This window comes from Hetaerina americana, unplaced genomic scaffold (genome assembly GCF_022747635.1).
Source record: "Hetaerina americana unplaced genomic scaffold, ioHetAmer1.1.p SCAF_44, whole genome shotgun sequence".
Taxonomy (NCBI): Eukaryota; Metazoa; Arthropoda; class Insecta; order Odonata; family Calopterygidae; genus Hetaerina; species Hetaerina americana.
This window is the reverse complement of record NW_027287030.1, coordinates 1,683,527-1,710,059: the sequence shown is the minus strand read 5'-3', so window position 1 is coordinate 1,710,059 and position 26,533 is coordinate 1,683,527. Positions and strand designations below refer to the sequence as shown.

The 26,533-nt window shown below is 38.3% G+C and overlaps 1 long non-coding RNA gene across 1 annotated transcript; it reads right to left on the bottom strand.

The window, feature by feature from the left end:
• Nucleotides 1-6,801: 6,801 nt before the first annotated feature.
• LOC139692916 (uncharacterized) lies at nt 6,802-26,164 on the bottom strand. Its single transcript, XR_011701807.1, has 3 exons — nt 26,095-26,164; nt 15,484-15,521; nt 6,802-6,869 (listed from the first exon to the last, which is right to left on the bottom strand). It is a non-coding gene; the product is annotated as an uncharacterized lncRNA (long non-coding RNA).
• Nucleotides 26,165-26,533: the final 369 nt, after the last annotated feature.

Below are 26,533 nucleotides of genomic sequence, written 5' to 3'. Positions count from 1 at the left end.
AGAAGAGATGCAATTCGTCTGTTGCGAGTAATTGGAGAAAGAAACAGGGAAAACAAAAAAAAAGTACATGTTGTACACATTGCCCTAGGAAAAGCGTTTGATAGAGTTAGGTGGGAGAAATTAATGATGATTCTGTAAAAGTATGGGATTGAATGGTGGGAAAGAAGCCAGATAAAAGACGTATATCTCAATCAGAAAGCCAGAGTAAGAATAGGAGGTCGGTTGACAGACGAGAGTGGAAAAGGAAAGAGTGTTAGACAAGGATCCCATCTGTCACCAGCCCTATTTGGCATATATTTGGAAGAGATAATGGCAGAGTGCTTTGATGTATGTAGAGGGGTGAACATCGGAGGTGAATGATTTGAGTGTGTCAGGTTTGCTGATGATATGGCTGTAGCGGCAGATAGTGAACAGAAAGTCATAGATATATTAGCAGACCCTAACGACAACTGTGAGGAATATGGAATGTTGATAGAGCAGGAAAAAATTAAGAGTATAATAGGTAAAGGTGAAAGGATTAGTGTCGCATTTGCGAGTGAAGTGAATGAGCAATTAGAGAGCTTCAGGTTTTTGGGAAGTATCATCGATGAAGACATGTCCTGTTCCAAGAAAGTCAAATCAAGAATAGCTATGGCAAAAGAGGACTTTAATAAGCAATTGCTTTTAATGGCAAATGAAGAGAGACGAGGGAGCGGGCTTTCCATGTTTTCTTAGCCGAACAGTTGCCCTTTGGTTCGTGCATATTCACAGTGACACGGGGTCGTTGTTAGGGCTCTGGTTGTGTGTGAACTGGGGGATGGGTGGGGGGTCTGTTTTCATTTGACACCTCGATACGCACGATGCGTGTGTTGGCCAAGATTGTCCGTGGAATTAGTGGGTTCCGACTCACCCCATCGGCCGACTCTCTTGAGTTATGCGTGTTTGCGTGTCTGTGTTTGAGCACGAGTATGTCTGCCCCTCAGTCTCGTGGCTCGGGCCTGATTGATTTCTTTGCATCGGCGCGAGCCCCAATTCGCGACGGATTGGATCATACGGTGGCCGGGTGGTGTTAAAAATTGGGAGGAGGGATGGCACTGGCGCCCGGGGAATGGGAGGGGGAAATGAGATGGGGGGAGGATTGGGGGGGAGGGGATTGTATTCGGTAGTAACGGACACATTTAAGGGGATGGGGCATTGCGTGTTTGCGGAAACCGACCGTAAATTCTTCGCAATGTGCGGGAAAATTCAAATCATTTTGTACCTCTATCTTAATATCTCTCCTCTTCTCTGTCTCCCTCACCGTTTCTCAACCACCGAATGATATCACAACGAAGTGGTGAGTATTCTTCCTTAACTCCACAGCCTCTCAATTCCCCTTTTTGTTTTTCAAAACAGTTTTGCAAACTCGCATATAAGACGGCGTGTCGTATAGATGTTATTTACTTGCTCTGCCGAAGTTAAAAGGACACCAAGCATCCAAAATAACTTCCCGTGTCATCGCCTCGTGGCTTTCGACGTGGAATATATGAAATAAGCCAAGTTTGCCTTTGTGCAATGGAAGAGTGATAATACATTGAATGACGAGGATAATTGCAAATACAAATATAATAACCATGGCAATATTTTGGTGAATAATCTTAAATCATTATGGCACTATTCATAATATATTTTCTGCATTAATTAAAAATTCTCTATTCAGTTGATAGTAAAAATATAGTATTTGTGAATGATTTCTTGGTGCTTATTACAGTTATTATTTAACGATGAGTTTTTCCTGCTTTTTTTGTTGAAAACCATCGTTGTCACCCTTCACGACGAAAATATGCTAAGCTTCAGTATGTGTAAAGGATATGTCCCAAAAATAACTAGAATAAATCTGCGGCGAAAATTTATTGCAGATCAAAGTATTCTTCAAATTGGCACCCTTGTGCATCGTCACACCGATGCCAGTCGCGGTACGCTTCCTGAAAGGTGTCGACGAGAACCTCTTGTTCAGAGACCTCGTCACGGCCTTTTTTGACGTTATCCATAGTTCCAAAATGGTTTCGTTTCAAGCTCCTTTTCATTCTTGGGAATAAAAAAGAGGACCGGCGCTGCCAAATCGGGGCTGTCGATCACTTTCACAGTGATTCAAGAGATTACACGAGATTTCCACTCGAGCAGCACCTAAACCTCCGACAGCACCTTGGCACACACGTTTCTCATATCTTAATCTTTTGTAAGAATGCGATGCACTGTGGTTTTCGGAATATTGCACTCTTCTGCTAACATTTTAACGCTAAGGCGTCGATCGGAATCGAGCATGTCCTTCACTTTTTGTGCATTTTCGTCGCACTGTGTCGTTGACAGGGCGTTCCTCTTCGTCAACCTCCTCTCTAATCTCTCGAGACATTTTGTGTCAGCGGAAAACCATTCCTTGTGACATTGCTTCATCTACGTAGGTTTACTCAACCATGGTAACGGTCTCCGAACCCAATTTTCCGAGCTCAACACAACATTTCATCTCGTAACGTTGCTCCATGAAACATTGCATCGTGAATTCGTGACCCTACCTGACGCTGACCCCTCGAACAGGGGTCCAGTCTAGCAGCGATCCGAACGCCTCTAAACAGCAGACGCGGGTCGCATTCCTTTCGCAAGACTTCCTTTCCCGTATTCCCCCCACAAGCAACACACACAACGTATTTACCAATTTCTGTCACTATATCTTAAGAAAAATACTTGGATAATTGCCATTAAATAAATAAAGGCTTTCATTATTTTGTGTCTCTTAATTTTGTTGATGACTCATGCAAGAAAAAGATATTCGACGAAAATAATGAGGTTTCTTTCCCCTGACGTAGGATAAAATGTACTCCGAGGGAGAATTAGTTTCTTCATATGTCGCCACTTAGGGATATAGTGAGAGCGAACATCCGTAAGGACAGACCGCGGGGAATGGAATTGAAAGAATATGACAAGCCGACACATAGAGGTTGACATTGTTCATATCCGACTGGCATTATATCTTCCGCAGCCTTCTTATATAATATGACAACTATTCAGGTTGATTAGAGAAATTAATATGGATTTTATTTAAAATAATTTGTGTAAGGGTCGAAGTTTTAAATGTGTCCAAAGGATGTATGAGCAGAATTTATGCTTCTCATCTACTTAAACCTACTTAAGTTCATTTCTTCCAACTCATCCGAAAGAATCGTATTTAACTGATTATATCGGCGGTCTAGAGCAGTTCTTGTAAATAATATGTGAATATTTTATAAGAGCATGATTACCCACTGACAACAATTTTGCTTACCGATACCTGGGAGTTCGGCCGCCGGGAAGGCAGTTTGAGTTAGGCGGTATTAGGCGGTGTCAGGGACGGGGTGAGGCAGGAGAAAGCGGAATTCGGATCGCGGGGAGGAATGTGGCGTGGAATTTAAACGCCACCTTATATATTTTTCCATGCGCAGCCAAATGGCGACTGTGGCTCGGAGTTTGGGAATAAAGAAAGTTCATATATGGCATTGTTTTGCAGAGAACGCGGGTTGGAAACCGCAGGCTGAAATGATGGTTCCATGTCATTTTCTATACTGCTCAACACAGTATTTTAAAAGGTTGCTGGAGTGAATTTTACGAGGATAAGTTAAGTTTTAAATAACATTCAGCTTTAACTCTCGCATACGCATCCCTACAGAAGAAGTTGGTATATATAGCACTCTGTTTCCTTGCCATCGTTCAGGTATAAGCTGTGGTAGGGAGTGTTCGGAGCACCGGTAGCCGAGTGGCCATTACGCTATCGCTTAACCGAGCATGAGAGACCATGGCGAGTGTCGACCATATGCCTAAAATATCCTGCCTTAATTGCTCCCCGTGCTATCAGATATGTACTGCAACTGGATCCGTAGAACTCTCCCAAGGAGTTCGAAGTACGGTGTGTGTGCATGCTGACGGTTGGGTCGATTGAGATAAGATTAAGATAGGATATTTTGCAAATTTTTGGCCAATAATTTCTTTATCCTATTATTTTTTTGCAATGAATCGAAGGAGAGCATTGAGCAAAACAGCATGTTGAGTCGTGTTGGGTAATGGTAGAGCCAAGGTTTCCCTAAGTCTCCTCATTGAAAATCAATGCATTACAGAATCGATGTCATTATTTTAATGTGAATTCTTCATTCAGTCCTAGCCTACGTTTAATATACACTTCTAAATCGGAAAAGTTTTTTAACAAACTCTGTGAGATGATAGATCATGATTGATCACAATTATTTATTCAGACATCTATTAATCACAAACTGTCTGACTAAATATTTTTTTCTGTCTCTATCTGCTTTTTGTTTTATTAGTATCCTGCCTCAATTCATTATTTAATTATTTTTAAATGCTTCTTCTTCTATTGTTACGTATTTCCATTTCCCTCTCATTAGTACCCAATAGTCTTTTTTTTAGTAACAAAAATTTCTCTAACTCCTTGATTTCACCGTCTGATATCCATGCGTTTTGTCATTGTCCTGCATTCATTTCCATCCTTTATAATTGTGGTGCTCTAAATGGAGAAGAACTTCATTGAATGGTATAGAAAAGTATACTATTATTACTGCCTACGTAAGACCTACCAAAAATGTTGAAAATGTCTTTATTAAGAGTCCAAAGGTATGAGTAATTAATTAATATGAGCTCTTTAATTGTTGGATGTATTGAACCATTTCTCCATTTATACTAAGTTGTGGGTTCTGTACTTTGTTTAACGTAACCACTGGCAAAACAGCACTTGTTGCAGGATAAGGATGGGATGCATGATTAACCCATTCAGGATTAATAATATCACAATTTTTTAATTCCCTAGTTAAACTATTTAATGTGGTTATTACACCATTGCAATTTTAATTAGTATCATCTCAAAGTATTGAATTGATGGAAGCAATACATGAACATTGAGATGAGACACTTAGACTAGTAAGACAATGCACTTTGAGCAACTCATTTCTTTCAAATCGTTTCTTTTCATTTTTACAGAAACTTTGAAGGATTCATGATGGTTGATGCTCCAGGGGGTGAGTAATATTTTTACTTTACTTTTATTCATTGCAATTAGCATCACCAAAGCTGGAAATTTTAGAATAGTTCGAAAGCTTTAAAGCGAAACAAATACCATTAATGCCCACCTATCAGATCACTACCCGCTTTCTTTCTACAATTGCTGTGTCTACATCCAAAGAAAGTAAAAAATACTACAAAAGGTATTTCTCTGATCAGAATATGATCGCCTTTTGTGACTTATTAAATTCCCATGAGTGGTCCGATTTGTTTTCCTTGAAGTCCTTTGACCTTAGCTTTGAATATTTCTATTCCACCTATCTACATTACTTTGAAATCTTCTTTCCCCGTGTCCTGAAGCATATAAAAAACAATAGCTCTTCTGTTAACTACAAAAGTCAGTGGGTCTCTGATGAAATCCGCTGGCTTTGGAAGAAAATGAAAGATGCCGCAGTGTATTACAAAAGTAAATCAAATCCAGCGGATCGCCAAGAATACTCAGTACTCAAGAAAAGTTATCGCCAAACCTTACAGCGTGCCAATATATCTTTCAACAACCTTAGACTTACCAATGCAGACAATAAATCTAGAGAGATTTGGAAAATTATTAACGAATCCAAGGGTCCACATAATGTACAAGATCTTCAACTGCAGGACTCCGCTGGTAATGCTATATCAGATTACTCTAAAATGGCCTCCATTCTGAATGATTTCTACCTATCCCATCAAAATCCCACAGTTTCAGTCAATTCAGCTAATTATTCTCAAATTCCTAACTCATGCATTCATTATATATATTCCCATGTTCAGCCATGGAACTGACCAACATAATCAATCAATTCCCTAACAAATTTAGCCCTGGATTAGATGACATCCCAGGGATAGTCATAAAAAGGTCGTTTAATGCTATTAAGGATCAGCTGCTGTTCTTAATTAATGAATCCCTAAAAACCGGAATTTTCCCAAGCCCTCTTAAATCAGCAAAAATTGTGCCAATATACAAAGGGAAAGGTTGCAAAATGGCAATGAATTCTTATAGACCAATATCCCTGTTGAACCAGTTGGGGAAAATATTTGAAATAGTTTTTATCAACATCTTGTATCATATCTTGAGACAAATAACCTATTATCCACATCTCAACATGGATTTAGGAAAACAAGGTCCACTACAAAAATAGAGAAACAAATTATTTTACGTAGAAATTTTCTATTTTTCGAAAATCTTCTTTTAGCTCGGTAAACTTTTCCAAGCATTTCTCTAACATTGTTATGCCTACCAAAAAGTAGGATTTTAGAAGGTCCTCAAAATATGCTTTCTTGATTTGTTGGCAATTACCTCATTTTCCACTGAGCTATTTTTTTTCATTTACAGATATTAAAAAGGGTCATTTGGGCCAAATTGGATGAATATGGCGGATGTTGCAATGACTCCAACTTATACAATAATTTTTGCCATTGAAACTGCACAGGTGTGCAACAATGCTTTGTCTTAAAGAGAGAGAATTTTTTCTACACTAAATGCTTTTGTTGATTTCTTTGGTCAAACAGTGCAATAACAATGAGAAATACTCTCCATTTACCCTGCAATTTATTTGGGAAAATCAACTGTTTCATTGAATAAAAAATGTAGAACAAAATATACTCATCAGCATACAAATCAAAAGCAAAGGCACCATTATATTCCTGTACTAGGAGGTTTTAATCAATTTTAAGGCTACATATATGCAACGATAAAATATATAATTATGCTGTATGTGGTCAAAATAGTAATGGAGTTCACTTCTAAGAAAATGCAGGGGATGCCGCAACAGTAACTTGTTAGATAGAGAAATTTCAAAATCCTATTCCCAGACAGGTGGAGAAACTCTATCCTGAAAAAAAACAGAAAAAGAAAAATGAGAGGTTGAAATGGTATATGAACTTGTATAAAGGAAGGTAAAAATCAGGATGGTTCAGTTAGAGATAGCTGAGTGCAAGGGCATCTGTTAGCAATTAAACCAAGATTACTTTTTTTGGACATGAAAGTTAACAATTAAGGATAAACCCTACATTGGAAATAACAGCATTCTATCTGCACAATCAATCCACAAATTTTAGTTACTAATCATGCTATATCAGGATGCTATGGGAAACATATATCTGATTTCTGCAAGAGATTTATTCTGAACTCTAATGTTTGATCCATTATTAACTCCCAGCCTAATGGCCTCCTGATATAATCACTTTGGTAGAACACCAGACTAATTATGACATAAAGTGTATATCCACCTATTATATACTGTTAGCAAAAATTTATCTTTATTTCCCATAGTTTGCCGATTAAATGTCATCTAAAACATATATTTTCTACACATGACCTCTAATTTCATCTGTAAAATCTCTCCCACCAGAGTATGATGGGTTAATAACATAATTTCAATTTAAAGGCTAATAAGACATCTTTCCAATGTTAGCAAGAGATTCTTTTTGTACTTTAATGTTCAGTCCCTCAATGACTCCCAGTTTAGCTCTTCTTATCACTTTGGTAGAACACAAGACTACTTTTGACAGAAAGTAAATATAAATTCATGCTAACAGGATATAGGGATATAGGTAGGGAAGATTGTCGCTAAAGAATACATCTAATGAGTAAAGTGGGTGAGCAAGTAACCAGGTATATACCCTATTCTTGAAACTCTGGATACCATCTTATTTCAACAGAGTAGGCAGATACAGTCGTATGTTCATGCTATGAAATGTGTTGTAAGTTGATGACAATCTACATTAAGCAGTATTTAGATTTAATTTACCTCTTGTGGGGTAGTTATGGATATTAGATCTTAATTGGTAAGTTTCTACGAGGGTCATCCGGAAAGTAGTACCCGTTCGTGCCGCATGAATTGCTGACGACGCGAGTAGCCGCTGGACGAGGTCAGATAGCTTCAGTGGCTTGTCTGCCTTCTCTGAGCCAAGTTGCGTGACGCTAGCATTGCCTGTGTTGTTTCTGTGATTGTTTACAATGTTTAAAAAAATTGAGAACGCCGCCAGTTGTGAAGTGAGGGCAGTGATTAAATTCCTCAATGCAAGAAACGTTCGCCCATGTGATATTCATCGCCAATTAAAGGAGGTGTATGGAGACAATGTAATGGACGAGTCGTCTGTTCGGCGGTGGTGTCGCAACTTCAACATGGGGAGGGGGAACACACACGACGATGAGCGTTCGGGGAGACCGTCTGTCATTACAGACCAACTGGTGAGCTCAGTTGACGAATTCGTGAGGAACGATCGGCGCGTCACAATTGATGACATCTGTGAGCATTTTCCCAATGTTTCTCGAACAATTGTTCATGAAATTGTTAAACACCATCTGCATTATGCAAAAATTTGTGCAAGATGGGTCCCTCGCGTATCTCAATGAGCTGGCGGCGAAGGACTATGCAGCAGGAATACAGAAACTTGTCACACGTTATGACAAATGCCTTAATTTGCTTGGAGATTATGTTGAGAAGTAGTTTAAAGTATCCTCTTTCAAATAAAATTTTTTATGTTTGTTAATATTTACTTTTGTGTCTTTATTTCACGAACGGGTACTACTTTCCGGATGACCCTCGTAGATTAACTTCCACATGAATCAGACCCTTAAAGATATATTAACTAAATACAGTCATAATTCCATACCTAATAACAAAAGGTTTGCAGGAATCATGTGGTGGTATATTAGCAAGAGAGCGAATAGCTCTCTTTTATAGTATCAAAATTCGTTTTATATGTGGGGAATGACCCCATAACTCAACACCATAGTTCAAATGGCATTGAAAGAAGGCATGGTAAAGTGTTTAACAATACTCATTTGAAATGAGAAAGTTGAGCTTTCTTAACATATAAATAGCTTTACTCTGTTTATTACAGGTCTGACTGATGTGAATCTCCCAGTTAAGTTTCATATCAATATATATTCCTAGTATTTTAGCAGTTTCAATATCAGTTATTATTAATTTAAGACTACATTCAATATGCTGAGTTTTGTTAGTATTTAAATATAAAAGATTAACATCAAACCATTCCTTAGCCTGTCTTTGGGTAGCACTAGATCGTACCTTTGCATCTTCTAGATGTTGGCAATTTAGCACATAAGTAGTGTCATCAGCATATAAAACAGATGTAGGTTTCATATAACAGAGCAAATCATTAATCATGATGATGAAAAGTACAGGGCCAAGCACAGAGCCCTGTGGTACACCACATTTTACTTTAAGAGCTGCAGATCGACAGCCATATGGGATATGCCAGCCATGTGGGATAATCAAACAATTTAATGTAATTGCTATGGAGAAATCCTTCCAATATATGCAAAGGATTCATTTTATATCCTAATTTTTGGTCCTTTATTCACTCCCAGTTTGGCTCTTCTAATTACCGTGGTAGAACACAACTAAGTTTGACACAAAGTACCTATATCCCCTGTATCCTGTTATTAACTCTTGACACTTGACCTCTCTTATATCATCTGTAAAATCTCTCCTACCAGAGTATGATGGGTTAATGTTACAATTTTCATTAAATTCCTATAGAGACATCTTGTCCCTTGGCCCTTGGTCTTGGCCCTTGTCCCTACCGATCGTCAAAAAACTGTCCGAATAATAGCTGATGAACTGAATTAAGGGAAATCAATAGTGCACACTATTTTAACTGAACATGATGGATGGATCCCACCATGGATGGATTCACCATGACAATGCACCTGCACATTCAGCATTGATTGTTCGCCAGTTTCTGGCAAAAATTTTCAATCACCATCCTTGATCATCCTCCTTATTCGTCAGATCTTGCCCCCTTCAACTTTTTCATATTCCCAAAATGCAAAAATGTGATGAGGGGATATCACTGCAAAGATGTGGACACAATAAAGCAAGAAATGATGAGAAAACTAAATAGCCTAACTGCCGAGGACTTCCAAGGATGCTTAAAACATTGGAAAAGAAGATGGAATAAGTGCATAGCAACAAATGAAGAGTACTTTGAAGGGGACAAAAATGATATAGGCTAAATTTTGTAAAATAAAGTTTTTATGGCCTCAGTTCGCGTATTTATTGGACAGACTTGGTATGCAAGAGATCCATTTTGCACTCTTAATTTTGGACCCCTATTAACTCCCAGTTTAGCTCTTTTAACAACTTTGGCATAACATGACTACTTTATACACAAAGTACGTACATTCCTTCTGTCCTATTATTATGAAAATATATTTAAGCCTATTTAATTCGCTAAACTAAACTTAATGAAAACGTTTTACCTCCCCTCTTGGCCTCTTTAACATCATCTGTAAAATCTCTCCTACCAGAGTAAAATGGGGTAATAATACAATTTCAATTTAATTGCTCAATAGACATCCTTCCAATTTTTGTAAGACATTTAATCTGAAGTCTAATTTTCAATGTCTCAGAGATTGCCACCCTAGATCTTTGAAAACTTTATGCAACACAAGACTTCTTCTTTTGACACAAAATGCTTTACACCTAATATCATGTTAGCTTAAATTTATCTTTAATCCTGTATAGTCTTCATATCTACCCAAATTTCCTATCATTACCTAAAGTAGAATCATAATTTTTTTCTTATATCTGTCTTCTTCTCATTGCAGCTCTATATCTGAGGCAACACCAAGAATGATGTATTATTTCTATGGTTCTTTGGGTAATCCTGTCAACAAGATGAAGATTAGAAGGGAGGAATGTGAAGGAAAAGAAATGAGAATGGATTTTAATAGGAAAAGTATGAAGCTGATTTAATCTCCTGAAGATGCTTATGGTCACATTTTATATTTTCTTAAATAATGCTAAGCCAAAAACTTAAAGATGCCTATTGTAGTATTTTGACACATTAGTAGTGACACAGTATTTTAGTGTATGTACTTTTTGTAGTAAAAATGAATAGAGAGTTCTTTATGCTTACTATGTATACACCTTTTATTTCAATAAATATGGATATCAGAGTGATATTTTTTTCTTCTCTCCTACATGAATGGAATTTCAGGTGTATATAATGAACTGAATGAATATGGTAACGTATTACCTCACACTATCTAAATTTAATTTAAGCATCTATAAATAGTCACTCTTGTGAATTAGTTAACTCATTATATAACATAATATATACGTGGACAAAATTTTAAGTAAAATTATTCTACTATAAACTGAAGTTGACTCCAAGTTCCTGTTGCAGTATTTCCAGTACCTTTGAAATGAAATATTAAATAATGAAACCCAATGATCTGAGTTACTTTGAAGAGATGAATTTACATTTCTTATGAACGCTCTTATGAACGATTCACATGTGAAAAAAAGGAAAAGGTACCCTGAATTTCCTCAACGCATCCATTTCGAAACGCAAAGATCCGTTAAAGGACTCCATTTTTCGAAAGGAAATATATACTGGCCAAATAATTAATTCTACTTCAAGGCATTACTTTGGCTGAAAGCTTTCAGCCTTCCATGCAACGATCTACCAATTAGCCTCCATTCCTCTGTCCAAATCAAAAATAAATAAGGAACCTAACATGTTTAAAATGATAGCACTTAACAATGGCTGTCCAGAAAAGCTAATAAATTTACATTACCAGAAGAAACTTACTAATTTATCCATAAGCAACATTTACAATCCTGAATGTATAGAAGATCCCACTGCCAAATGTTGTTAAATTCTCTATCAGGGGAATATTTCCAAAACTAATCAAGAATTACCTAAAGAAAAAATTAAATTTGCCTTCTACAATAATTCATGCCTTAAGAACCTGATCTCACACGCTAAAGACAAAATCCCCAAAGACAAGAGGAGTGGTGTCTGTGAATTAAAGTGCTCAGAGTGCGTCAATAAATACATTTAGCAAACGTGATGGAAATTTAAAGAACTAAGGACCACAAAATGTGACTGAAGAATAAGAACATAACATCCCTCTTTGGAAAGCATCTTATCAAACATTGTGACTTTGAGATTGAAATTCTCCATTTAGAAAAAAAAGGCCATAGACTCGATACATTAGAGCATTTTGAAATTTTAAATATGTCCGCTGCAAGGATGAACTTGCCAACAAAATTTTGTATCCCACCCAATCCCCCCTCCTAAATCTACTGTTCTTTCACGTCCAGAGCTCCTCACAGGGGGTATCCCCCTCCCAAACAAACCTCTATTAATAGCCAACGATTGATACTGAAAGCTTTACTTCCTCTGATCTATATTTTAACCTTTTTACCCCTCCACCATCCCTCTCTGACCAACCCCCCTCCCCACTCTGAAGGTTTAAATACTAAGTTGTCTTATGTGAGAACCACCTGATAATGATGTCCAATGTCGAAACCTAGGTCGTGTTTCTGGAATTAGAAAGTCATGTATTTCCTTTCAATATATCAGGGATGACTAATCTCTCATCGCTACTCCATTCACTACTCAATTCAAACAAACCTCATCCATGAAAATAGGTGGTTTGAAACAACAGCATTGAAGGGTACTTTCATGAAAATTAAACTGGGCTCATGAGCACAAGTAAATCTTGAAGCCCTTATTGGAAATTAGTGAAACAAGCACATTTTGCCAACTAGTACATGTTTGGAAACATTATGGTGAGACTAAATTAAACTGCAATGTACAATAACACTGCGTTGTGCACTGTCACAGAAATTATCCATAACTGAACTTTTAAATTTTGGTGTGTGAACGTTACAGTGGCTAGGTTACACTTGATTAACTGGATTACTTTCACATAATTCACTGAAAAAAGTGGTTTCTGTCAATATATGCTCACCATGCATGGGTTCTGGCAATTGCTTGTTTTTGACTGAATGTAGTCATACAAGAGAAGAATCTAAGGCAGAATGAAATAGTGTAAACAATCAGCAGCCCATATTATTCCCACTGTAATCGTTCATTAGAAATAGGGATACTCTTTGAGTATGTTGAAGAAAGAAGCATTATGACATGAGTAAAAAATTCAGTGGAAATGTGAGGATGCAGGGTCTGACTTGAAGCATCTTATATGAGAATAAGAGAGAAAACAACGCCCTTGAAGAGTTGAAGCATTTCACAAGTTCAGATCTTGTTTAACTAACAGTCCATGTGCTTAAACGTTAAGGAGGTATTATCTACATATATTAAGCATTGTAAAAGATATTCAGCCGATAATTTTACTATAACTTTCTTGTTACCCACCTGCTTAACTTAAAAGTACTAATAAATGCACTAGTTTATGCCAATTTGAGTATATGGGTACAAACTGATGCACTCAAAACGATAACCTGCACACAAGATCCCCAGATACCCATGTGTGAGGTACTTCCACCTACCTTTTGAGAATAGCTATCCATATTTTGTACTTTGCCATTAATATTAAAATGCTTCAAGATGTGAGAGGAGGGAATATTACTGCCATTGGCGACTAAATATTTTACTGCTGAACATCACTGAATGTATTAATCGCATGAGTGAGACGGTAATGGGAAAACTTAGAGAAGAATGGCTAATCTCTCTCCATTCAATGCTAAATTTTTTAAAAATACCTCAAAAGAAGGCCCCAAATTTTAAGTATACAGTTAATGGAATAAATATTTATTACCAGATGCAGGGTCTGTATGAACAAACTAAGGGCTTGCAAACCACTATGTAGCTTTGAGAATGTGGCTAAAGACTGTTGAAGGAGTTGAGGGTATGAACACTTGTGGTAAAAATATAAGGGATGAGAGTAGGAAAGGAAAATTTCCCTGTAATTCCCTCAGAGACCTTTGGTCATTAGAAGTGATTTAGATCACCCAACATCATCAGGAATTAAAAGGAGGATGGAGGTGGAAAATGAGGAGGTAATAAAGAAGAAACTCTATGAATGGTATGATGAAAATGACATTAGCAATGGAATAGTAAGAGAGGAAGACATAGGAACAAGTAAAGCCAGAAATTAAAGAGAAGAAAAGTGACGACATGAAAGAATATAGCAATTGGAGAAGTTGCGTGAGTGAAGAGGATGCACCAACACAATTTAATTCACTGATGGCTGCTGACATATTCAACTTACTTAATCAGTCCCCAGCCCCCTTAACTGTCCTTCACCTAGCCCATATTAGCCTTTTTTGTTATTCATGGCCCTCCAGTTCATTTGGATTGAATGTGAGGTTCAACTCATTTGCAGAGTCCAAGAAACTGCGGGACCAAATTTTGGTATGTAACAGTACACCTAGATAGCTTAACTGACTAAACCACTGGGGTGGACATCAAGGGACCCGGGTTTGAATCCTGGTCAAGGAAAATGATTTTTAGACTCTGAAATTGTTGCATTACATGCAGAGGTTTAACATAAAAAAACGCTACATCCAAAAATTAATTCCATAAATGGGACTTCATAGCCTTCTCATAAATACTTTCAATTTTAACATTGAGTAATGGACACAAATTCACAATGAATGGGAACCCAATTGTAAAGCTATATGAATGAATGAAACTTTGGCATAGCATATAATCAATTATCTCAATAAAATTAGGGATAATTGTGTCTATCAAAAAGTAATCTATATAATGAAATCATTAAAAAAAGTTTTTGTTGAACGTACAAGAAAGGCAGGCGGACTTCAATCTTTGGCCTCCTCTTCATATATGCCTTCAGTCTTCAATCTTCGGTCTCCTCTTCATATGTGCCTTCCTTCTTCAATCTTTGGCCTCCTCTTCATATATGCCTTCAATCTTCAATCTTTGGCCTCTTCTTCATATATGCCTTCGGTCTTCAATCTTTGGCCTCCTCTTCATATGTGCCTTCGGTCTTCAATCTTCGGCCTCCTCTTCATATGTGCCTTCAGTCTTCAAATCTTCGGCCTCCTCTTCATATATGCCTTCAATCTTCAATCTTTGGCCTCTTCTTCATATATGCCTTCGGTCTTCAATCTTTGGCCTCCTCTTCATATATGCCTTCAGTCTTCAATCTTCGGTCTCCTCTTCATATGTGCCTTCGGTCTTCAAATCTTCGGCCTCCTCTTCATATATGCCTTCAGTCTTCATTCTTCGGCCTCCTCTTCAAATGTGCCTTCAGTCTTCAATCTTTGGCCTCCTCTTCATATGTGCCTTTGGTCTTCAATCTTTGGCCTCCTCTTCATATATGCCTTCGGTCTTCAATACTTTTGTCTCCTAGTCACCTCTTCTGTCTTTAGTATTCTCTATTTCTTCACTAATTTTTTCTTCCATTTCATGCCTTCTTTTCAGGTGGAGCTTTATATTCATTTTTAGCAAATTATCTACTTGCTAAGGCATTGACATAGTTTTTCCAAGTGTTCCTTGGAAGAACTATGTAAAAAACTGTCAGTCCCCATCAGTTTTGTGTAATGTAAACATAATATATTCCCATTTATTTGATCAATATAAAATTTTCCACTGGCCTAATATAACCTACAACTCCAACTTTCGAACTATTCTAAAATTTCCAGCTTTGGTGATGCTAATTGCAATGAATAAAAGCAAAGTAAAAATATTACTCACCCCCTGGAGCATCAGCCATCATGAATCCTTCAAAGTTTCTGTAAAAATTAAAAGAAACGATTTGAAAGAAATGAGTTGCTCAAAGTGCATTATCTTACTAGTCTAAGTGTCTCATCTAAATTTTCATGTATTGCTTCCATCAATTCAATAATTTTATATAATACTAATTAAAAATGCAATGGTGCAATAACCACACCAAATAGTTTAAATAGGGAATTAAAAAATTGTGATATTATCAATCCTGAATGGGTTAATCATGCATCCCATCCTTATCCTGCAACAAGTGCTGTTTTGCCAGTGGTTACGTTAAACAAAGTACAGAACCCACAACTTAGTATGAATGGAGAAATGGTTCAATGAATCCAACAATTAAAGAGCTCATATTAATTAATTAATAACCTTGTGACTCTCAATAAAGACATTTTCAATAATTTTGGTAGGTCTTAAGTAGGCAGTAATAATAGTATACTTTTCTATACCATTCAATGAAGTTCTTCTCCATTTAGAGCACCACAATTATAAAGGATGGAAATGAATGCAGGACAATGACAAAACGCGTGCATATCAGAAGGTGACATCAAGGAGTTAGAGAACTTTTTGGCCGTCATTTGCGTGCACTTTCAACTACGTATGAAGTTAGTTTAGAGCGATTATTTCCTTAAAAATAACCTTAAGTTCTAAGACACTTGTGAAGAAGTGTTGAGTTATTAAACCCTTTATCATAGTTTATTACTTATGAGACTCTCTTGTGCAATGTTGTTTTTTTACAATTTCTACGCAGGTGAAAATCAGTAAAACAGAAATTATTAAGCCCTAATTGTGCTTATTGGATAACTAAGTCCTAACTAAGGCCATAGATTACATGTGATGAGGCTACGTAGCACAGGGCGTCATTCAGCACATAAGACATTAAGGTCTCAGGCTGGGGATGTAGAAAGTTAATAGAAGTGAAATTACTGTCAGTTGGGGAAGGTAAAAAGGGAATAAAAGACTGTTACTAAAAAAAAGACTATTGGGTACTAATGAGAGGGAAATGGAAATACGTAACAATAGAAGAAGAAGCATTTAAAAATAATTAAATAATGAATTGAGGCAGGATACTAATAAAACAAAAAGCAGATAGAGACAGAAAAAAATATTTAGTCAGACAGTTTGTGATTAATAGATGTCTGAATAAATAATTGTGATCAATCATGATCTATCATCTCACAGAGTTTGTTAAAAAACTTTTCCGATTTAGAAGTGTATATTAAACGTAGGCTAGGACTGAATGAAGAATTCACATTAAAATAATGACATCGATTCTGTAATGCATTGATTTTCAATGAGGAGACTTAGGGAAACCTTGGCTCTACCATTACCCAACACGACTCAACATGCTGTTTTGCTCAATGCTCTCCTTCGATTCATTGCAAAAAAATAATAGGATAAAGAAATTATTGGCCAAAAATTTGCAAAATATCCTATCTTAATCTTATCTCAATCGACCCAACCGTCAGCATGCACACACACCGTACTTCGAACTCCTTGGGAGAGTTCTACGGATCCAGTTGCAGTACATATCTGATAGCACGGGGAGCAATTAAGGCAGGATATTTTAGGCATATGGTCGACACTCGCCATGGTCTCTCATGCTCGGTTAAGCGATAGCGTAATGGCCACTCGGCTACCGGTGCTCCGAACACTCCCTACCACAGCTTATACCTGAACGATGGCAAGGAAACAGAGTGCTATATATACCAACTTCTTCTGTAGGGATGCGTATGCGAGAGTTAAAGCTGAATGTTATTTAAAACTTAACTTATCCTCGTAAAATTCACTCCAGCAACCTTTTAAAATACTGTGTTGAGCAGTATAGAAAATGACATGGAACCATCATTTCAGCCTGCGGTTTCCAACCCGCGTTCTCTGCAAAACAATGCCATATATGAACTTTCTTTATTCCTAAACTCCGAGCCACAGTCGCCATTTGGCTGCGCATGGAAAAATATTTAAGGTGGCGTTTAAATTCCACGCCACATTCCTCCCCGCGATCCGAATTCCGCTTTCTCCTGCCTCACCCCGTCCCTGACACCGCCTAATACCGCCTAACTCAAACTGCCTTCCCGGCGGCCGAACTCCCAGGTATCGGTAAGCAAAATTGTTGTCAGTGGGTAATCATGCTCTTATAAAATATTCACATATTATTTACAAGAACTGCTCTAGACCGCCGATATAATCAGTTAAATACGATTCTTTCGGATGAGTTGAAATAGGCCTTATACGAGTATGAGGAGGTGTTTAGAGGCCAGCCATTATAAGGAGTGGGTGTTGGTAGGAGAACTTCATAAGGTTCCAGCAGATGCGAAGCATAAATTCTTCCCATACATCCTTTGGACACATTTTAAACATCGACCCTTATAAAAATTATTTTAAATAAAATTCATATTAATTTCTCTAATCGACCTGAATAGTTGTCATGTTATATTAGACTGGTGCGGAAGATATAATGCCAGTCGGATATAGTCAATGTCAACCTCCATGTGCCATATTTCTCTCAATTCCATTTTCCTTGGTTTCATTTCAAATTAGACTCCTCACGTGTTCGCAGTCACTATATTCCGATGCGGCGACATATGAAAATTCGTAACTAATTCTCCCTCGGAGTACATTTTCTCTTACGTCTGCGGAAAAAAATGTCATTGGTTACGTAGATTTCGAAAAAGCGTTTGATAGAGTGAATTGAGAAAAACTAATGAGCATATTGAAATTGAAAATGGGAAAAGAATCGAGGGACAGGAGGCTAATCCGCAACCTGTACATGTCTCTTGGCTTCGCGACGCGGCGGGAGAAAGGGACGACGCTGGTATTAAAAAGCTGCTTACAAGGATGCAAAAAGTGATTGATCGTCAAGGCAACTATGTAAAAAAATAGCTAAATGCTCAACCTTTCCAACGATGTACGCAAAGTTGAGAATAAATTTGATTTTTCATGAAAAAATAGGAGAACTTACTTTTCGAATCGCCCTCGTATGCTAAGGTTAGGATATGGAGAAAGAGGAAGAATATATGTTGGCAAGGAGAGTGAGGAAGTGATGGTCGATGTATCAGGGAATGAGGGGATACTTCTGAGGATATTTCTTGTGGTGGAAAAGCAAGGCGTAGGGAGTTGTAGCGGCCCGTTGAATAACATGGCAGTTTGAACAGGGAGGAGGAAAGGGGAAAATAAAGCTTAATGAAAGTGTTGGTAGGAAGTTATGAGAAACACAAGAAAAAATAATTGCGTGATAAATATCTTTACACTGCGTCGAAATTCTCTACAGGTTCTCGAGATGGTGCAATTGTTTTAAGGAACGATGCAAATGATCTCCCTTTACGGTAGGTTAACTGTTATACCACCCGCTGACTAATTCAACTTTTCGCGGGACATTAGTGAATGAGAAAACAAGGGTTTTTGGGATTATCCGCGAAAGTATTTAAGGTTTCCTTTCCTCTCTACTGTTGGAGACGTCCATAGTGTGCATAATCAACTTAATCTAAAATATGGTTTATGATTAATCAAGGATGAAGCGATTCCCAAGAGAGGAGAAGAAATGCTGGAAAAGATCGGCCTTTAGGCAGACAAACTGAAAAAAACCTCGCTTCGTCATTTACCACAATTCGTTAGGGGCAATTTAAAAAAGTGAACGCCCTGAACTTACCAGACAGACAAAGAGCGCTACAGAAATTATGTTTGCACTATTACATCTGAACAATACACATGCCATGGTCATTAAATGTCACTCAAAATGAAAAGCTAATATCAAAGTCGAAATCAAAACGAAACTTGCCAACTTAGTGCCAGTCAATTCGATTATTTTTTGTTAAGTTGAAGACATTAACTATGATTAATTCAAAGAAGGAAGAAAAGTCTATATCTATAAATATATGCCATTTCTTTAAGACGCTAGTGGAGAAGTCAAATCTAATAACCCACTGGAAGTCATCTTCCAGTTAGACGAAGAAAAACTGCCCTGGGTACTGCATTTCTTCCCTGTTCAAATGTTCTCTTACACTTTCCATCAGGGGTACCATTACGAAAATCAGTTCAGCATCAGCATGTCTCACTGCTTTTCATCCCATCCAGGGAAAAGACCACAGTGCATCCCTCCACCGTTTTCACGAACACTTGTTCATGTATATTATTCCTTCCACTCAATTAAAACCTAAAGAATGATAACGTTATCGCAATTCCATTGCCCAATTCCTTCTTGGCCCTCAGACAAGTATCATCCCTCGACTTGTTCCATGTGCTCTAGATTTCACCCTTTAAACCATGGCCTCTCAGATTGAACGTGCTTCTTTTCCATTCCCTACATACGTACCTTTCAATACTGACCTAAAGAAGCTGCAGTGGCAATTTTAGAATCAAAGAACATGGTCAAGGAATCTAGTGCTACATGATGATTTACTAGGGAGACAAATGCTGTTACGTTCAAACGCATAAACAGGTCGCACTAATTAATCAGAATTAGTGTTCCACATATTAGAAATCAACAACAAAGGAAGAATAGAAATTGCATATACTCTGAATATTTATTAAACAGAAAATAAAGTACATAAAAATTACGAACAGGTGCGGAACAATTAAGGCAGGATATCTTAGGCATATTGTCGGCACCCGTCATGGTCACTCATGCTCGGTTAAGCGATAGCGTAATGGCCACTCGGCTACTAGCGCTCCCAAAACTCCCGAACACAACGTATTAAGGCAAGTATATTCTACTTTTTCAGGCTTCTTTTCGTGAAGTATTTAATATCCATACTAGTGATATTACACAGATTAAAATTTGTGGAAAAATACAGTCTTTTTAGTATGGATATAAAGGCAAGAACATAAATAAGAGAATAATCTGGTATTTATTGAAATTGCTCTCGTAAATACGGTCCACCGACGTTTCAAAATTATGTGTAAAGTATAATATTGAATAAAACGACAGAGAATCATAATTTCAGTCTGTGGGTTCGAAACCGTGTTCTCAATGCTTCAAGGTAATGAGATAGCTTTCTTGATTCCTATACTCCGAGACAGTCGCAATTAGGCAAAATATTTGAAGTGGCGTTTAAATTCCACGACCAAAAACGTAATCCAATTTCATCTTTCCCCCACCTCGCTCCGTCATTGCCAGACTCCCGGCAGTTGCCGGGAAGCACCGGCACTTTCCGGCAGCAATACGCGGCCCACCAATTCCAGTAATTGGTGTGCAGATATCATACGCAAATAAAGCACCAGTAAATCGGTAGTCTATTTCACTTTCCAACAAACAAAAGAGGATTATCCATTATTTCACTCTCGAGGAGAAGAAAATTCATGTACTAATTTTTCATTTTTGAAAATAAAACTACGCCGACAGACATAGCTGCACACCCGAAGTTGAAAGTTCCGAGGATGTGTAGGGGTTTATTCTCCGCGGTACAGGTTTCATTTGACGAAAGGAGTGCACCACGAGCACCTGCACGCCGACTAAAGTAAACAGAAGGTTTGGGAGAGGGGAGGGTCACTGGTTTAGTGTACGTGGAAGGAGGGTTTGAAGATGAAGAGACTGGTCAAGCGTGCTGGGCACTGTATGTGTCCTGGGTTTGGTCTCACATTCGAAACCCAGTTCAATGAGGCGGATTCGGCCGAGTCTCGAGAATACGCTACACGCCATATGGGCAATTTTCTCGTACCTATAGAGAATGGTTCACCTGGAATAACTAGCATTTCCCATCACGCGTGCAAATATAATCGCTCAATGGAGTTATGAGTGAATCTCGCCGAATGTACCAGCAGTTTATCACCACACATTCCAGCACTTGATCCTACGTTTCTCCGGTCAATCTTGCACAACCCCCCTCCGCCTAGGTTCCTGGTACGCTGAATGACGATCCTAAGAGCATTGCCTCAACAATTGTCAATCGTCTGCCAAGGACGGTGTTATAACCTTCGTTAAATTGGCGGGCTAAAACTAGAGCAGGTGAACGGGTTTACCTATGTTGTAAGTGTTTGGAATAAAGGTGTTCAAAGTAAACTGAGGACAAAAGAAAAATAATTTCACAGGGAAATACGTAAGATTTTACGAGGAGAAGGAGAAGTAAATAAAAGTAAAGAGGTTAAGAAGTAAAGGGGTTAAGACAACACTAGTAGAAAACTTGGATAAGTAGCTTTGGTTCGTAAGTCACCGAAATCTGGAAGCTAAGAACTTAAATAGAAATCATTTGAGAGATGAAGAAAGGATGAACAATTTAAATAAATGGAAAAGAAAATGAACGAAGAAATATTAGGAATGGGATTGTTTGAAGATATCAAATGGAGGCAGGAGAGATAGATGCAGAGAATTTGATTGGCGATGGGATGTTGAACACCGTAACAGAGATGAGAAGGTTAGGCAAACGAGGAATTTGGAGGGAAAGGGTATCTATGTGGAACGAAATGAAGGGTGGAAGGAAGTGTACGGAATTTAAGAATGGGGGCTGGAATGTGTCTTGTTAGGTGAGGCTAAGAAATATAGCCGTGTTCAATGTGCGTTGATCCAAGATCAACCTTAAACGGTAGAATTCAAAAAAATAAATACACCGTATTGAGGTAGGAAATATATCACGCACTTTAAAATCTTGAACTCGGATTTTATCTCTAAAGCAAACGAATTACGAATCCATATCACTTCGTTCACACTTCATTACAGCGCAGGAGTTTTTTTTAGTTGAAATTTATTGTTAAAATAAAATGTAGTAATAGTAAGTATTATCAAATCCTGGAAACGTTCAGGCAAAAGGTGCAGTCCATGAGATGATCACTTTTCGGCTGTGATCTATACCGTCCATTAAATAAATTTAAACAATTATATATTCCTGTATTCCCGCTGAAGGTTTCTCCGATCAAACGCATTTTCACTCAATGCAACAACCTCCTCAGCAAATAACATGCACGGATTTCACACCTACATTCTCACTTTACACGAGGTATATACATGAAGACCAGTATATGCATAATTCGAAAGGAGCCATTACTGTGGAGAGAGCGTATAATGACCAACATAGTTTCACTCCCGGGTCTAGCCGGACCGAGAGCGTTACCAACGAAATATGCATGGATGACATAGTTTCCTCTCGCGGATGTCATCTTAAAAATCCCGTCCAAAGACCTTCGCTCTCCAATATCTTTAATTAATTTGAACCGTCCTTAAAGTGTCCTTAAAGCAAAGTAAGGTCTCCGAATGATTCCTTGTACTTCCCCCTCTCTAAAGTTTCTCAAAACAAACCTTTTTCCTAAGTATATAATTTTCACTCTTTATAATTATAGGTAATTTACCGGTTACGGTAGTTTTTGCACAACTATCAAATTAATACATGTATCTTGTCTCTCCTAACAAAACACAACCCAACATCTTAGTCTACAACAGGCATCATGTCCGCATACTTCCTTCCTCCCTTCATTCCGTCCAACATCCCTATCCTATTCCTGCCCATTCCTCGTTTGCCTAACATCCTCCCCTCTATCACAGTCTTCAACAGCCCACTGCCGATCAATATGCTTTGCATCCATTTTTCCCGTCTCCCCAACAATTCCCTCTCCTCCCCCGCCATACCCGGCACTTTCTAACTCTCTTGCCTTCTTCATCCTTCTCCAAACCCACATTTCACAAACCTCCAATCTACATCTGTACGTCTATCCTGCTTCAACGACCACGTTTTCGCGCCGTACATAACTACGCTCCATATCAAATTTTGACGAACCTTTTCTAAACATCCTTACTCAACGTCTCTGCCATCAATTCCTTCCTCTTCGTGAAAGCTCCTTTACCTAGTGCGATTTTTCTCCTTATGCCCCAACTATTATGACCATTTTGGTCCAAAAAACTTCCGAGATACGTAAACTCTTCCACCTGCCCTAGTTTTTGCCCTCCCATTTTAATGTTATGCTTAACCTTTCTCTCTCTGGAAAATTGCATAACCTATGTTTTAATTACATTGATTTGTACACCATATCAATCGCTCTTACTTTCCAATTGACTCATCAATGCTTGCAACCCCGTGACTGACTGACAAACTAGAGGAATATATTAAATCAGCAAACCTAACTGATTTAATATATTCCTCGCCGATTTTCATTCCCATTCCTCGTTAATTATATTCTCCGCATATACGTTGAACAGCACAGATGATAATGGACAACCCTGCCTTACACCTCTTCCTAACACTGTCCATCCGGACTTTCTACCCTCCAATCGCATCTGAGCAGTCTGGCATATGTACAGGTTGCGAATTAGCCTCCTGTTCCTACAATCTGATCCTATTTTTTGCAATATACTCATTAGTTTGTCCAAATTCACTCAATTGAAAGCCTTTTCGAAATATACGATTCAGGCAAATACATCCTGATTGCATTCTATATTCATCTCTATCAGTGACCTAATTACTTCAAAGGCATCCCGCGTGCTTCTCCTTTTTCCTGAACCCAAAATGATCATCCCCTAAGTAATCATTTACCCTGCTCTCCATCCGGGTTTAGGATATGGAATGTAAAAAACATTAACCAAAAGGAGCAAGGAGTATAAGCAGGTTGTATATAAAATTGAGTTAGGAAAGATACATGCGCATAAGGGAAGAATGAAGACAACATGCTGAAAAAGGGTTATGGAAGAACGCAAACGAATCTATAGGAAAGGAAATAGCAAAAGGGCAAAAATACCATGGGGTAAAGAGAAGATAAACATATAGATAGATGAGAGAAGGTGACGGAAGTGCGTAAAAATAGGATTAAGCTGAAGCAGGGACAAATAAATGACCAATGAATTGAACCGTGGAACTAATGGGGCGAAAGAAACATGTTGTACGACACTACTCGAATATTTGAACAGAAAGGATGAAATCAGTGCGCTGCAAAAAAATGTGAATGCCAAGAAAAAAAGAAATTTTGCTCAATTCTATCCTTCGATTCATGCCTTTTGTAAATCAACCAAGAAAATATTTACTAAAAGATGGCGCAAATATAAGTAAATCGGATAAATGTAAATATTTGTATACCAAGGTGCACGCAGAATATCCTATCTTAAGGTACTAATTCGATCGCAGCATGCACACACAGTAATTTGAAGGGTTCTACTGATTCAGATGCAGAAAATATTTACATGGAACAATTAAGGAAAGATATTTTAGGTATACATAGTGCGTTTCAAAAGTAATTGAATTAAATTTCCCGCTCCGTTCCTATTCATTGGAGTGGGACAAACCGCTTGCAGTGGGTGGGAGGGACGCTAAGCTTTGCCACCAAACCGGTCTTAGTGCTCTCTAAGCCGTGGAAGTGGCAGGGCGTCAGTTATTGTAAACCTCTGCGCGCCGACCGTGTCACGTAAACGACCAAAAGATCGACCGAACGGAAATTTCAAGTGAAATTTTGCAACGTATTGAAAACAAACCTGATTATTTGAACGGCATCACTGGTGATGAAACCTGGATTTTTGAATAAGACCCAGAAACAAAACGCCAAAACTCTGAGTGGCACACCGACCAGTCCCCCAAGCCCAAAAAGGCAAGAATGAGCAAATTAAAAGTGAAAACAATGCTTATTGTCTTTTTTGACAGTAAATGAGTGGTCCATAAGGAGTTTGTTCCTCAAGGACAGACGGCTAACGCTGCCTGCTACGTTTAAGTGCTGGATAGACTCCGAAATAGGGTCATCAGGACGAGAAAAGACATCTCCGCTACCTGGCAACTCCATCACGACAACACACTACTAGTCGGCGAGTTCCTTGCCAAACACCAGGTGTCAATGCTGCCCCAATCCCCCTATATCCCTGACATCGCCCCAGCAGATTTCTTTTTATTCCCTCGGATTAAGGCAGCCCTGACAGGCACCCGCTTTTCGTCCATAGAAGAGATCCAATCAGCCGTGACAAAGACCTTGCGAGAGGTCCCCGAAAGACGCCTTCCAAGGCGGGTACCGATCACGGTAGAGTCGCGGAAAAAATGTGTAGAGGCCCAAGCACAGTACTTTGAAGAATTTTAAGTTTTTGTGCAAATATGTTCAATAAATTACTTTAAAAAAATAATTGCATTTATTTTGGAACGCACCCTGTATGGTAGACACTCACCATGGTGACACTCAATGGCACAGAACCATCATTTCAGTCTGCGGGTACAAACAATGACACATGAAATTTCTTCATTCCTATACTCCAAGCCACAGTCGCCATTTGACTGCGCATGGTAAAATATTAGAGCCGTTTAAATGCCCCGCCACAATTTCACATTCCTCCCCGCGGCCAGATTTCCAATTTTACCTACCACACTCCATCTCTGCCGCCGCCTACCACCGCACTCCTATCATCCCCGCTACGACCAACCCAATATAGTAATGGTAAGCACATACGGACCCAAACGAGTTAATCCGTAGCAGTCTAATTCACTCTCCCCAAGCAGAGCTTTGATATATGACTGAAACAAGGGCATAGCAATCATTTCACTCTCGAGTTGAAGGAAATTCAAAGACTCACTCATTAAACATTTTTCAAAACAGAAACGCCGACTACACCGACTGGTCACCGAAAGCCGCAAAAACGAGCAATAGTTTGATCAGTTAGCAGAGAGTGGTCAAGTATTTCATTTCACTCACCGACGGAATTCGGTAGAAAACCTCTCGCGGACTGGTGAATGATGACCTCAGTGGAACTTCATAAACCGTCCTCCTTTCCTCATATGTGGCTGGAAGAAATAAAAGGAGAAATAAGAAACTATTTTGCCAACTTTGAGTTACTCCATCTTAATTTTTTAATTGGCTGACGTAATTTCCAAACGAAAATATATTCGTTAACTGCGGCTTCTCTGTGGATATTGTTAGAGACATGTTCTTCACGAGGAAAACAGTATTATTTCAATTTGTTTTCTCCGGCGTAACTTTACATAAGTTAAGGGATTTACGGATTTACCGACTTATATAAATCCCTTGCCGACATAAGTCCGGCAAGGGATTTATATAAGATATTGAAATGAAATTGACTTTGATATTCCACACACTTTATTTAGAACACGACCCAGGTTTCGACGTTGAACGT